Genomic DNA, 15,393 nt, shown 5'->3' on the forward strand with positions numbered 1-15,393 from the left:
CTGGCAACCCACTTCCATAACTATGCACCCATCACTGTTCCTTCCTACCAAACCACTCACTTTCTCTCTGTCTATCACTGGCTTCACCTTTGTCCCAAGACCCATCTGTGGTGTCTAACAAAGATACAGGTCTTGGCCCTCTGTTTTCCCTTCCATCCTCCTTTTTTGGCACCTTGGCAATCAATTTACACCAGCTGAGGATCTGGCCCTTTATCCCTATCTGCAACCTATACTACCATTTTTGCCATGATACAGTGATAATTCAACAGCGTATGCCTTTTGACACCATGAATGTCACATCGTTGTCCATCCTCTTGGCCTCAAATACCCTCTCAATGTCATGATCACATCAACAACCCTGCTAGCTCTCCATTCCAGGATTCAGTCCAAAACTGACACATGCAACCTCCTTTTAAAAAGGAACACTCCATGGATTCACTCCTAGGCCTCATCTCTTCCTGATCCCCTCTGCATTTCCACCACTGTCCCTGTACAAAATCTTTCCATTGCTGGTGAAGAATTTTCTCCATTGCATCTCCTACCATTTTAGACAGCCTTCCTGTATTTATACCTTAACTCCTCTTCATCCTGTTTTCAGGCTGATCTGAAAACATTTCTTCCATTTTACCTATTATGCCTCTTCATTGCGCTCTCTCTCTGTTACAGTATATTTTCTTAATCTCTGTAGTGGCATAATTTACATTGGATCCCAAAAGATTTGAGACTTAATCTATATGCAATATGCTATACAACAGTGTATTGTCTTGTAAGCAAGCAAGCTACCTCTTACACATTGGAAGAGGCCCTTTTGTTGGAAAGTCACTTGGTTCCAGGTTTTCAGAGAAGGTAAATGTCACCCCCAAATGTGAAATTCAGCTTTGGTCTGAAGGGACTAGCATCCCAGATCGGGTTCAAGTCAATTTATCAGTTTAAGTCCATCTTTGGCTCTGAGCCTCCTTTTTCAAACTAAGATCTGCAATTGGTCTTTGATGTCCTTGTTCAAAGAACTTTGCACACAGCTCCCACCAGCACTAAGTGAGCGCAAGGGGAGGGGAGAGGTGCAAAGAAATGCCTTGTGACACCCATGTATTTCACAAGATACTACCAAAAAGGTACAACAGCTAGCAAATCACAGTTCAAATGTGAAACTGTGAGAACAGGTGCAGCAGACCACGATTAAGTCTGAGGCAGGCTCTTCAGAGCTGGAATTCCTTGAAATTCCCAGCAATTTTCCACAGGAATGATAATGGGATATGTCTTTGCTGCAGAGTTAACTCAGGTGATCCACACCCAGGGTTAGCCTAGCCCAGATGTGAGCAGTCACACTGCAAAGCCCTACCCATATTTACTAGGTCTTCTGTGGTGCTGGACTCATCCATATATGTCACTAGGGCAACTCCTAGGGTTCTTTGTGCTGCAGCAAGTTTTATGATTCTTTCCCAGTGAATTGTGGGAGAACTTGTCTGTACTTCTGGGCACATGGGGGAATTGTGGGAAGACAGTGGAGGACAATCAGCATTCAAGTGTCACTAAAGCCTGTGTCCTCAACTGCAAAGTGAATGGGTTACCAGCCTGAGTGAAAGTAACACCCAGGCTTAGCCATACCCTCAGCCAAACCAACAAGCTCAGATTTCAAGCACCACTCAACTCAGGTGAAAGGATTTTTGTGTATAGACCGGAAGGGGTTAGAGACAATACCAAAGCAACAGCTTGGATTAACTCTGCAGTGAAGACATATCCCTGGTGGATGAACATGAAAAATAAGTACATAGAATGATCCCAACGAGGTTCAGGGTGGATAACGGTTTGAATATCATCTCTGACTTTGTGAAAAAAAGAGTCAGCACCACTATGAAGGGGATTACAGTGCAGCCAAGGAAAATAAACAGATCCTGGACAAATTTTTCAAAAGTGCCTACAGGTCCTATTTTCAAAAGTTACTTAGAAATTTAAGCAGCCTAATCACATAGGCGCTTTTGAAAATTTTACCCCATATCATACACACCAGAAACATCTGGAAAATGTAGTGCAAAATACCAAAATATCTGAGTTGGAATTCATACCACTGTAGGATGGGAACATCCAAAGGTGTTCAAGATTGCTTTTGCTCAGAGAGCTTGTCTATATCGGGAAATTTTATTATGTCTAAATGCAGTTTTTAACAATCGAGCTAGCTGCCATGGTTCATAGTTTTTAAGGGACCATTATGATCACTTAGTTAGATCTTGAGTATTATTATTCCTGTTTTACACAGCGGGAACTGAAGCACAGAGATTAAAAGAATTGATAAAGCTCACACAGAAAGCAGACCCAAGACCTGAACCCAAATCTCGAGTCCTGTCCAGTGCCTTTAGCAGAAAGCCATCCTTCTTCTCATATGATGGTGACCATGAATTTGTGGTCAGGGTAGAGAAGGACAAGTCATGTTTACCATCATGCCCGCTAGTCCTGGTTAAGCACCACAAGGATCTGGGTTTAAAACTGTGTTTAAATGAGGTAACACAGGTAAGCTGAAAGTCTGTCATTCTTGCTCATATGCTCTGAGCACGCGTAGAAAACAGAGGTAATAATGCCAGTGCGCCAAGTGCTTCCACAATTGGTAGCAAAAGTGGAGCTGTATCAGGGCTAGATCAATAGCAAAGAGGTATCTGAACACACACAGGGTAGATGCAGCCACAGAGGGAGAATTAAGGATTTTTCTACACAACTCTGAGCAGCCAGCAGTGTCAATTAAAATGAAATTAAGACTTACATAACCACCACCATCAGGCATGGGAACTAGTGGTGTGGGGGTGCTGCAGCACCCCCGGGTCCTGGCTGCTGGCCCCACGCACCCAGAGTCCTGGCCTCAGCTCTCGGGGGGGGGGGGGGTTGGATAGGATAAGGGAGCTGGCTGTCAGCATCCCCACTATTAAAAATGTTCCAACGCCACTGATCACCCCATCTCAAAAGCATTGTGAAGATGTTGGCAAAACACTAACACCACTTAAATCCAAACAGCCTGCATGAATCATGGACAAACACATTTTTCAGGGGATTGCCATAATTAAAGGGTGACCCTCTTCACTCCCTGACTCAAATTCAGTCAGTCAATCTGTTACGGTAAAAAAAAAAAATTAAATTAAAAACAAAACCTCAGGGTAAAGCTGTAAAATGTTGCACTTCCTAAACAATGTGTAAGAACACAGCAAAACCTCATGACTCTGAAGAGGGAAACATACTATCTAAGTATGAAAAAGAAAAAGAAGTACTTGTGGCACCTTAGAGACGAACAAATTGAGCATAAGCTTTCCCGAGCTACAGCTCACTTCATCGGATGCATGCAGTGGAAAATACAGTGGGGAGATTTATATACACAGAGAACATGAAACAATGGGTGTTACCATACACACTGTAACGAGAGTGATCAGGTAAGGTGAGCTATTACCAGCAGGAGAGTGGGGGGGGGGGGGGGGACCTTTTGAAGTGATAATCAAGGTGGGCCATTTCCAGCAGTTGACAAGTCTGTGTAGGTGAATGAGCCTCTGATAGTGTGGCCTATAGGGCCTAATCACATCAGCCACACTATCAGAAGCTCGTTCACCTGCACACCTACCAATGTGATATGTGCCAGCAATGCCCCTCTGCCATGTACACTGGCCAAACTGGACAGTCTCTACGTAAAAGAATAAATGGACACAAATCAGACGTCAAGAATTATAACATTCCAAAACCAGTCGGAGAACACTTCAATCTCTCTGGTCACTCAAATAACCCTCCTTCCCCCTGTTCTCCTGCTGGTAATAGCTCACCTTACCTGATCACTCTCGTTATAGTGTGTATGGTAACACCCATTGTTTCATGTTCTCTGTGTATATAAATCTCCGCACTGTATTTTCCACTGCATGCATCCGATGAAGTGAGCTGTTGCTCACGAAAGCTTATGCTCAAATAAATGTTAGTCTCTAAGGTGCCACAAGTACTCCTTTTCTTTTTGTGGATACAGACTAACACGGCTGCTACTTGGATACTATCTAGTAACGTCTACAAGGAGTATTAGTTGGGCCCTGCCCAAAACAGTTTGTTCATGATCAGAACACCTGATTACTTTATTCTTAATGATGACAGACATTGGGAGGTTTTGCTTATTCCACACTTTTCTCCCCTATTCAAAGCACTGGGAAGGAACCCTCATTCTCTTAAAAGAGTCAGTCTCCCTCTTCAGTCAGTTTTGAGTCTCACATGATCAGACATGCACTGCAGATAGTGTTAGTTTTATGATTAGAACGATCTGCTGTGAGACATTTTAAAATTCATGACCTTTCCTGTCAGGGTTCAATAACAGACCATCCTGAAGATGAAAGCCTAGCTTAGTCTCCTGATGGAAGTAGCTTTCCTCTTCCTTCCTGCTTCCCATCTTTTCCCTTGATCATTTACTTCCAATTATTTTACAGTTTGTCTTGTGTTAGCAGTGGTTTTAAAATCACTAATGAATTGAGGTAAATTAAAGTTCATCGGTATCTGAACCAAGCATATGTTTCAACTTTACAGACATGCCTAGCTGTCAAAGGTATCTGCCTTTGTCAGGTGGAAGATATTCTGGCAAGGCCACAGCTGGGTAAAAGAGATAGAGCAGAGTTTTGAAGAGAAAGACAACAAGGGAGGAAGGGGGGCACTGATATATTTCCTGTAGAACAGACATTTGCTGAGGCAATAGCTGTAAAACCAACGGGGCGGGCAGGAGGGGGGGGAGACACCAGATACAGCACACTTGCTGGCACCAATACAGCACTGAAGACCCTGCCAATGGAAATTAAAGAGGAATGTGTTTGCTTGTCACCACAATTAGAAGCAACAACAAAAACCCTCCTCTCAGTGGATTGTTCTCAGGAATTTTATTTGACCATCTTCCCATATTCCTGCCACTGACTTCTTCTCAAGGAAAATCCATGAGAACATACATATATATTCCTAATTTACACTCTACAGGCCAGTACATTTCTGCCTATTCCCCAGGCACTGCCACGAACCATGCTCCTTTGTTGGGCTGGCCAGAAAAAAAACAATTCTGCTTCGTAAAACATTGAGGTTTTGCAATTTGTTTTCGTTCAGGTGTGAAACAAGAATGAGACCTATTGACAGTTTTTGAGAGAGAGAGAGAGAGAGAGAGAGAGAGAGAGACTCTTTCTGACTACAGCACGGTGGTTAAAGATTGTCTAAGATGGGGTAGCCAGCCTGAGCAGGAATGTACTTATGTACTTGAAAAAAGAAAAGGAGTACTTGTGGCACCTTAGAGACTAACCAATTTATTTGAGCATAAGCTTTCGTGAGCTACAGCTCACTTCATCAGATGCATACTGTGGAAAGTGTAGAAGATCTTTTTATACACACAAAGCATGAAAAAATACCTCCCCCCACCCCACTCTCCTGCTGGTAATAGCTTATCTAAAGTGATCACTCTCCTTACAATGTGTATGATAATCAAGGTTGGCCATTTCCAGGACAAATCCAGGGTTTAACAAGAACGTCTGGGGGGGAGGGGGGGTTAGGAAAAAACAAGGGGAAATAGGTTACCTTGCATAATGACTTAGCCACTCCCAGTCTCTATTCAAGCCTAAGTTAATTGTATCCAATTTGCAAATGAATTCCAATTCAGCAGTCTCTCGCTGGAGTCTGGATTTGAAGTTTTTTTTGTTGTAATATCGCAACTTTCATGTCTGTAATCGCGTGACCAGAGAGAGTGAAGTGTTCTCCGACTGGTTTATGAATGTTATAATTCTTGACATCTGATTTGTGTCCATTTATTCTTTTACGTAGAGACTGTCCAGTTTGACCAATGTATATGGCAGAGGAGCATTGCTGGCACATGATGGCATATATCACATTGGTGGATGTGCAGGTGAACGAGCCAAAACTTCAAATCCAGAAGTTTCAAATCCCTGTCCTTGGTCTTCCTCTTGCTTCTAATATATTTGTAGAATCTTTTCTTGTTACCCTTTATGTGTCTAGCTAGTTTGATTTCGTTTTGTGCCTTGCCCTTTCTAATTTTATCCCTACATACCTGTGTTATTTGTTTATATTCATCCTTTGTAATTTGACAGGGTAGGCCTGTTACTCAATGAGGGGGGAAACAATAACAGAAAATGTGGAAACAGCAGAGGTGCTGAATGACTTCTCTGTTTCAGTTTTCACCAAGAAGGTTGGTGGTTATTGGTCATCTAACATATAGTGAATGCCAGTGAAAATGAGGGAGGATCAGAGGCTAAAACAGGAATAGAACAAGTTAAAAATTACTTAGACAAGTTAGATGTCTTCAAGTCACCAGTGCCTGATTAAATGCATCCTAAAATACTCAAGGATCTGACTGAGGAGATCACTGAGACATTAGTGATGATCTTTGAAAAGTCATGGTAGATCGGAGAGATTCCAGAAGACTGGAAAAGGGCAAATATAGTGCCAATCTATAAAAAGGGAAATAAGGACAACCCAGGTAATTACAGACCAGATAGTTTAACTTCTGTACCCGGAAAGATAATGGAGCAAAAAATTAAGCAATCAATTTGCAAACATCTAGAAGATAATAAAGTGATAAGTAAGAGTCAGCATGGATTTGTCAAGAACAAATCATGTAAAAACCAACCAGATAGCTTTCTTTGATGGTAACAAGCCTTCTGAATAGGAGGGAAGTGGTAGACATGGTATATCTTGACTTTAGTAAAGCTTTTGATGCTGTCTTGCATGACCTTCTCCTAACCAAACTAGGGAAATGCAACCTAGATGGAGCTACTATAAGGTGGGTGCATAACTGGTTGGAAAACCATTCCCAGAGAGTAGTTATCAGTGGTTCACAGCCATGCTGGAAGGGCATAATGAGTGGGGTCCCACAGGGATCAGTTCTGGGTCCAGTTCTGTTCAATATCTTTGTCATAAATATAAAGGGAAGGGTAACCACCTTTTTGTATACAGTGCTATAAAATCCCTCCTGGCCAGAGGCAAAATCCTTTCACCTATAAAGGGTTAAGAAGCTAAGGTAACCTTGCTTGCACCTGACCCAAAATGACCAATGAGGGGACAAGATACTTTCAAATCTGGAGGGCGGGGAGGAGGGAGAGGGAACAAAGGGTTCTGGCCGTCTGTGTGATGCTTTTGCTGGGAACAGATCAGGAACGTAAGCCTTATAACTCCTGTAAAGTTAATAAGTAACCTAGCTAGAAAATGCATTAGGTTTTCTTTGTTTAATGGATTGTAAAATTCGCTGTGCTGGAGGGAATGTATATTCCTGCTTTTGTGTCTTTTTGTAACTTAAGGTTTTGCCTAGTGGGATTCTCTATATTTTGAATCTGATTACCCGGTAAGGTATTTACCATCCTGATTTTACAGAGGTGATTCTTTTACCTTTTCTTGAATTAAAATTCTTCTTTTAAGAACCTGATTGATTTTTCATTATTCTTAAGATCCAAGGGTTTGGGTCTGTGTTCACCTGTACCAATTGGTGAGGATCATCATCAAGCCTTCCCCAGGAAAGAGGTTGTAGGGCTTGGGGGGGGTATTTTGGGGGAAGACGTCTCCAAGTGGGCTCTTTCCTTGTTTGTTTAAAACACTTGGTGGTGGCAGCATACTGTTCAAGGACAAGGCAAAGTTTGTACCTTGGGGAAGTTTTTAACCTAAGCTGGTAAGAGTAAGCTTAGGGGGTCTTTCATGCAGGTCCCCACATCTGTACCCTAGAGTTCAGAGTGGGGAAGGAACCTTGACAATGATTTAGATAATGACATAGAGAGTTTGTGGACGACACCAAGCTGGGAGGGGTTGCAAGTGATTTGGAGGTTAGGATTATAATTCAAAATGATTTGGACAAACTGGAGAAATGGTATGAAGTGAATAGGATGAAATTCAATAAGGACAAATGCAAAGTACTCCATTTAGGAAGGAACAATCAGTTGCACACATACAAAATGGGAAATGACTGCGTAGGAAGGAGTACTGTGGAAAGGGATCTGGGGGTCATAGTGGAGCACAAGCTAAATATGAGTAAGTGTAACACTGTTGCAAAAAAAAAAAAAAAAAACACAAACATCATTCTGGGATGTATTAGCAGAAGTGTTGTAAGCAAGACACGAGAAGTCATTCTTCTGCTCGACTCTGTGCTGATTAGACCTCAACTGGAGTACTGTGTCCAGTTTTGGGTGCCACATTTCAGGAAAGAGGTGGACAAATCTGAGAAAGTCCAGAGAAGAGCAACAAAAGTGACTAAAGGTCTAGATAACATGACCTATGAGGGACGATTGAAAAAATTGGGTTCGTTTAGTCTGGAGAAGAGAACACTGAGAGGGGACTTGATAACAGTTTTCAAGTACATAAAAGGTTGTTACAAGGAGGAAGGAGAAAATTGTTCTCCTTAACCTTTGAGGATAGGACAAATAGCAATGGGCTTAAATTGCAGCAAGGGAGATTTAGGTTGGACATTAGGAAAAACTTCCCAACTGTCAGGGTTGTTAAGCACTGGAATAAATTCCCCAGGGAGGTTGTGGAATCTCCATTAGAGATTTTTAAAAGTAGGTTAGACAAACACCTGTCAGGGATGGTCTAGATCAGGGGTTCTCAACCAGGGATATGTACTTCTGGGTCCACAGAAGTCTTCCACGGGGTCTATCAATTCATCCAGATATTTGCCTAGCTTTAAAACAGGCTACACAAAAAGCACTAGAGAGGTCAGTACAAACTAAAATTTCATAGACACAATGATTTATTTATACTGCTCCATATACTATACACTGAAATGTAAGCACAATTTATATTCCAATTGATTTTATAATATGGTAAAAATGAGAAAGTCAGCAATTTTTCAGCAATAGTGTACTGTGACACTTGTATTTTTGTCTGATTTTGTAAGCAAGTAGTTTCTAAGTGAGGTGAAACTTGGGGGTACGCAAGATAAATCAGACTTCTGAACAGGGTACAGTCGTCTGGAAAGGTGGAGATGCACTAATCTCGATAATACTTAGTCCTGCCATGAGTGCAGGAGACTGGACTAGATGAGCACTTGAGATCCCTTTCAGTCCTATGTTTCTATGGTGGAGGAGAAATAAAAATTGTACTGATTCTGCATGGTGTAGTGGCCAGGTTACTTGGCTGGGAGTCAAAAGACCTGGGTTTCTACTCCTGGCTCTGCCACTGATTCATTGAATGACTCTGGGCAAATCACTTAATTTCTGCACTGTAACTTCCCCATCTGTAAAACAGAGATATTGATTGTTACTCACCTGAAGTGCTTTGAGCTCTTGGGATGAAACCTGCTGTCTGTCCTGTATCAAATAGGTTATTATACAATAAATTTATCTGCCTCAAAAAACCCCCTGCAGTCTAAGGCTCTCTCTACACTATGAGTCAGGGGTGGGATCCCCTGCATGCACACACATACTATAAACAGCAGTGTAGCCCAGCTAAGCAGTGCTGAGTACAAACCTGCCAGAAACCGGTGAGGAGGTACTCTGCACAGCTAAGCTGTGCCTTTCCTGCCTCTACCCCAGCTACACTCTTATTTATACTTGCACTCGCTTCCTGAGCGCGCTCCAAGTCTGGCTGCAACTTGCGGAGGCGTTTCCACACTGCTGTTATTAACAATAGCCGGTAGATGTGGCAGCATTAGCTGCAGCAGCATGAATAGGTACCCTGGGGGACTGGTACAGCCCATGCTGAAGCCTGTGCCGCCACATCCATACGGCTATTTTTAGCTATGCTCGCATGGGTAAGGCGAACACAAAAGTACATCTACCTGAGCTGCAATCACACCTTGTACTTCAGCACAGACATTCCTTAAAACTAGAAGCATGGGCAGCGGGTATAATAGGCCAGAGAAGGCTAAGCCGCCCCTAACGGACACCTGGCCCCCGGTGGCAGCGCCCCTTCCCTGAGGACCCCACCCACCGTCTGCTGCTGCCATCACCTGCCTACCTGTACTCCACCTCCCCACTGCTCGCCGTGTCACTTCTCCTCGGAGGCAGGGGAGCGAGGAGGGAAGCTGTGAGCAAGCGGTGGGATCTGGCGGGGAGTGAGGTGGCTCGGCTGGGCACTGGGGCTGTTGGCTTGATCAAGCGGGGGGGCTACCGGCTCGGCCTGGCACTTGGGCGGAGGGAGGAGGGGAGCGGCTTGGCCCAGCCCAGCACTCAGGTGGCGTGGGGGAGAGCAGCCCGGCCTCTCACGGCGGGAGCAGCCTGGCGTGGCGCTTGGCCCAGGGCTGGGGCTGGCCCAGGGTAGCTGCGGTGGGAGAGCCGGGGCGCCTCTGGTCGCAGGGGGGCCCCCTCAGGGCTCCTCCTGTTATGGGGGGGTTGGGGCTCCGGTATGCGGGGGCCAGGCCTCAGGCAGAAGGGGTGGGGCTGGCGGGCTAGCCTCCCCAAAGTAGGGGCTGACCCGCCGCCCATGCATAGAAGCAATTCAGACTTGGGGGAGAGAAAGAGAGAGAGAGGCAATAAGAATAATAAAATCAGCATAACAAGGATTAATATAAATTTTGAAAACCGATTTGAACAAGGAGATTGACATGTCAAAGGTGTGCAGGTTTTCCTAACACAGGAGGCAGCATGTAAAAATGGTACAGAGCCACACAAAAAATTTAAAAAAAAAATATTAAAAAACCAAAGGACCTAGTAAGCTAAGAAAGTATAACTGAGAGCTACATTTTCAAATATAGATGTCTACATTACACCCATGAAATGCATGCAAGAATATTGCCACATCTGTTCTCAAAATACAAATTTCAATAAAAATGGGCATCTCCCCACATCAGTAGGTGCTCACAGGTACAAGTACCTAACATGCACTAATCATGTCTCAGACACGCAAATTTTGTTGCTGCATCCTTGATGCTGTTTGAAAATTTGGCACAGAGTATTTTATGCCAGACATTCAGTGCAAGCATCTTTGCACAGCTTTTCATGAATCTGAATGTGTATATTATCTTTATGACATGTCAGACTCTAGCTTTACCTGAACCAGCAGCAATAGTCTCACAGCAAATTTTATTATGGTAGTGTGACTAATAAAGCTATTTCAAAACAGTGAACCTTGGCTTTATTGTAAATGACTTAGATTAGAAAGCTGTAAATAGCCATGTTAATATAGGGTCAAATACAAAAAAAAAAAAACTTTAAACAGGGCTGGTAGCACAACCTGTTTTTAAGATAGCCTGACACCTCCTGTTTTCAGTTGCTTATTACTTTGCAAAACTTGAATCATTCTGATTCACTGAATCATTACCATGCTGTGTGTCAGCTGATGTGGCAACTCCTGGTGTCAGATGCCATCAGAAGGTCAAGGACAACTAAACAACACACATCACTGGACATCGGCAATACCAGGAGGGATGAGCTGGAGTGCTGATGAGAAGCGCAGTGGGGAAAGTAACTGAAATACTTTCCTCATGGATTGTATTTTCTAAATGGACAACCTACCCTAAATTCTCAATTACTGAGGGACAATTTTCACTCATTGATACGTTTTGCTTTCCACAACCAATTCTCTGCATAACTTTTCATGAGTGATATATCCGAATACTTGGATACGAATATCTAAACTGTAATCTTAAATTTACTCACCTAAATTTGGGTTACTGCTGATTATGAACAATATGTATCTTATGACTTTAAAAACAAACTTTGTATTTGTGGATAATCTAAGCACTATACCCAGATGTACAGACACTTCTCAACCTGTGTATTATATAATTTTAACATTAGCTTTAATACAATTTTTATATCCGGAAAATCTCAGCCAAAATGGTTCAGTTATTTCAGAAAAGGAGGTTAGGGGAAAACACATTGTTTTGCCCACATTAAGTTCTGGCACCCTTTTCTTCAAGAAGCTCCCACGTGCCCCTGTGCTTTGGAGGTGGGTTTTGTAATTTGGCAAGAGGGTGGCCTTTGTGCCTTTTGCTCCTGTGAAAATCCACCCATATTTGACCTAGTTATAAGCCTTTGAAAAATCACCAATTACACATGCTCAGTAGATACTTGCTAGAGCTTCACAGCTTATATTCCTTCTGAAGAGTCAGTTTGCATTGAGCATGGTCCAGCCTGGGGCTGAGAAAAAATTTCCCTGCAATTTCAGTTCCTGGCCACTCTGGCTGTACCAGAACAGAGAGCAGGGAGCCAGTCTCTCCTGTACTCTCAATGACATCCAGCTGGGCCCAAGCAGGACAGAGGATAAGACTCCTGATTCAAATGCAGAGGGGACAAGAGCCCACAGGCATCGATGGGTGCTCATGCCCCCGCCCCAACTCCACCCCTCCTTACCCCTATTAGGCCCCTCTCCAAATCCACGCCCTGGCCCTGCCTCTTCACCCAGCGTGCCGCACTCCTCCTCCCCGCTCCCTCCCAGTGCTTACTGGCGGAACAGCTGTTTTGTGGCACAAGCGCTGGGAGGGAGTGGGGAGAAGCAGGACGTGGTGGCACGCTCAGAGGAGGAGGCGGAGGTGAGCTGGGGTGGGGGGGCAGGTTGGGGAGCTGCCAGTGGGTAGAGCACCTACCAATTTCTCCCCGTGGGTGCTCCAGGGCTGGAGCACCCACAAAGTTGGCACCTAGCCAAGAGGCAGACTGAAGAGGATGAGGAGGAAGATCGGAACTGGAGGCTGGCAGTGGGGATGGGAGAGAAAGAAACTGGGACTTGGGGTAACAGGGATACTGGGAGCCAAGGGGGCTTGGGGAAGGAGGTGGGGCGAAGGAAGACTCCTCTGACAAGGGTCTGGTATGGGAGAACTGGGACTGTGTGTGCAAAGAGACTGGAACAAGGAATCAGGTAGAGGGGATGGACACTGGGATTGGATGACGAGCTTGGGGAGGGGGAGGGAGAGAGAGAGAGAGAGAGAGACTAGAACTGGGAGCCAGTGAGGACAGGAAATGTGAGCAGGGTCAGTGGAGACTGCATCAGCGTGGGAGGAGAGAGAGATTGGATAGGACTGCATAATGTGGACTACAGACTGCATTATGAGAATCTTTAGTTACATGATCACATTTTTTCCATGGGACATCTACCTTATTCAGTGCACAGAATGGACCTGCCCTGAGGGCGAATCAGGGCTGCACGGCAAAGGAGGCTGTTGCCTGTAGGATGTCCACTTCATTTGTTGCAGAAGCTGAAAGGTGTGTAATGAATCAGGCAGAAAGAGAAAGGTGGGTCTTATGAATGCTGCCCTGGGGAATTGGATTCTATCCCTGCCTCTGCCAGTGAGTTCCTATGTAATGCTGGGCAAGTCACTTAACCAAACTTTTCACAGGTGGTCACTGATTGTGTTCCTCATTTTCTGGGTATCCAACTTCTTACCCTGGAAGTCTGATGGAAAAAGTGCTGAGCAAGCTCAACTGCAACTGAAGTCATTAGGAGCAGTGCTCTGAACATATAAACAGCCACACAGGATCAGACCAATGGTCCATCTAGCCCCATATCCCAACAGTGGCCAATGCCACCTGCTTTAGAGGGAATTAACAGAATGAGGCAATTATCGAGAAATCCATGCCCTGTTGTCCGCTCCCAGCTTCTGGCAGTCAGAGGCTTAGGGACACACCGAGCATGGGGTTGTGTCACTGACCATCTTGGCTAATAGCCATTGATAGACCTCTCCTCCATGAATGTATCCAATATAAAATACTATAGAAGGCTAAGTATTCTGAAAAGTCAGGTCCTAGTTGTCTCAAACTGGGTACCCAAAATTAGTGTACACTTCTTTCCTTAGTGTGCCTTTGCCTCGGTTACCCAACTATAAAACAGGGATAATAAAGCCCCCTTCTCCCACAGGAGTGTTGGGGAAATACATTCATTAATGTTCATGATGCTCTCAGATACTGTAGTGATGCATATCCTAGAAAGTCCCATTAGGAAATTAATAATTCTGTCTTCAGAGCAGGATTTGATCAGTGTGTAGTAAATAAGGCCAGGGGACACACAGTGAACAATGAGGAGAAAACAAAACCTTGAATAGCTGCTCATTAAGTGCAGCTGCATGCACTGATAGAAGCAGGACTCCTGTGGGGGAAAATAGTATGTGATCAGGAAATAAGAGACAGTGTCAACACATATGCACAAGGGGCTGAATTAAGGTTAAACAGAACCTTAATTCTGGCATTTGCTAACGTTTGAGCACTGAAGCTTAATAATGTTCTTTTAACATGGGTGGGTTGTGTGTAAGAGAGATAAGTGAACTTCACCAGCATTAAGACAAATACTGACTTTCTATTCGTTCGTTATTCCAGGATTTTAAATTAATGCTGGGCTGTTTTAAGAGTGGTGCAAAATATTTATCACAGATTTTTTTATGAAGTTTAATTATTTGAGTTTGAAAAACCTCAAGAAATTTCAGCAGTTACACAAACCTAAAATGCAAATGAAATTTCAACCAGGAGAAGAAAGGAGGTAGATGATAGGGATTATCTGGAGGACCGAAGGCTGAGAGGTTGGATTTCTTGTCCTACCTCTGTCACTGACCAATTTAACACAGTATATGAATTTTACAAATATTTAGTTATACTTCATAAGACTACTTCTACTGTGTATGTGGCCATGAGAGAAGAATGAGACAATCAGGGCAAAATTCTCCTCCCAGTTACACCAGGGCAAGTCCAATGACTTAAAATGATCATGGTGTAACCACAGTGTGTTTTCTAAAAGGCCTCCTTTTCTCCCCTAAAGTAAGGGCACAAGATTAAGGGCCATTTCAAATTGCAGAAGAACATTTTTTCACCCATCCCTTAATCCAATCATTCAACACAAGCTAATTCCCCCGCACCCAACACATATACCTTAAATCACTGAGCCACCCTGACCTCAAATCTGCACATGATCAAGTATATTACTACCAATAATCACTTCTATAATACTATGGATGAAACCTTATCCCTCACTTAAGCCAGTGGCAGGATTTCATCCTGAAGGTTTACACATATTGAAAAATGTTCATTGTCCTGGCAAGCCTACAGTGGAAGTAAAACAAAACACACAAGATAAGACATAGGCAACAGTTCAGGAGGGGGAAGATGAAGACAGACAGGATTGCTTGAAGAAGTGGGCTTTAAGGAGAGGTTTCAAGGAGGAAAGAGGATGCTTGGCAGGTGAAGATGGATGGCCTAGGAGGCACAGGAGCACAGTGAGGAAAAAGTACCTTAAGGTGCGTCACAGGGTCCACACGGGTTCCCTGCGCTCTTGTGCTTAGGCTGGTCAAAGAAGGGATCCCAACGCCTCTTTCAGTTGTTTCACCCATGTATTTTTATTTACAGTGCTTACTGCAGCCCCAATTCCCCCACCCTGACCCTTCTCTGGGTCTTCTGGCCCCCAAGGCTTCCTGCAGTCGGTAGAGACAGAACTACAATCCCCTTGTCTTCTCCCCTCACTAGCCTCCTCACTGAGTCTTTCCCTGGGCTTGTATCTCCT

Source organism: Lepidochelys kempii, chromosome 2 (genome assembly GCF_965140285.1).
Source record: "Lepidochelys kempii isolate rLepKem1 chromosome 2, rLepKem1.hap1, whole genome shotgun sequence".
In the NCBI taxonomy this organism is placed as follows: Eukaryota; Metazoa; Chordata; order Testudines; family Cheloniidae; genus Lepidochelys; species Lepidochelys kempii.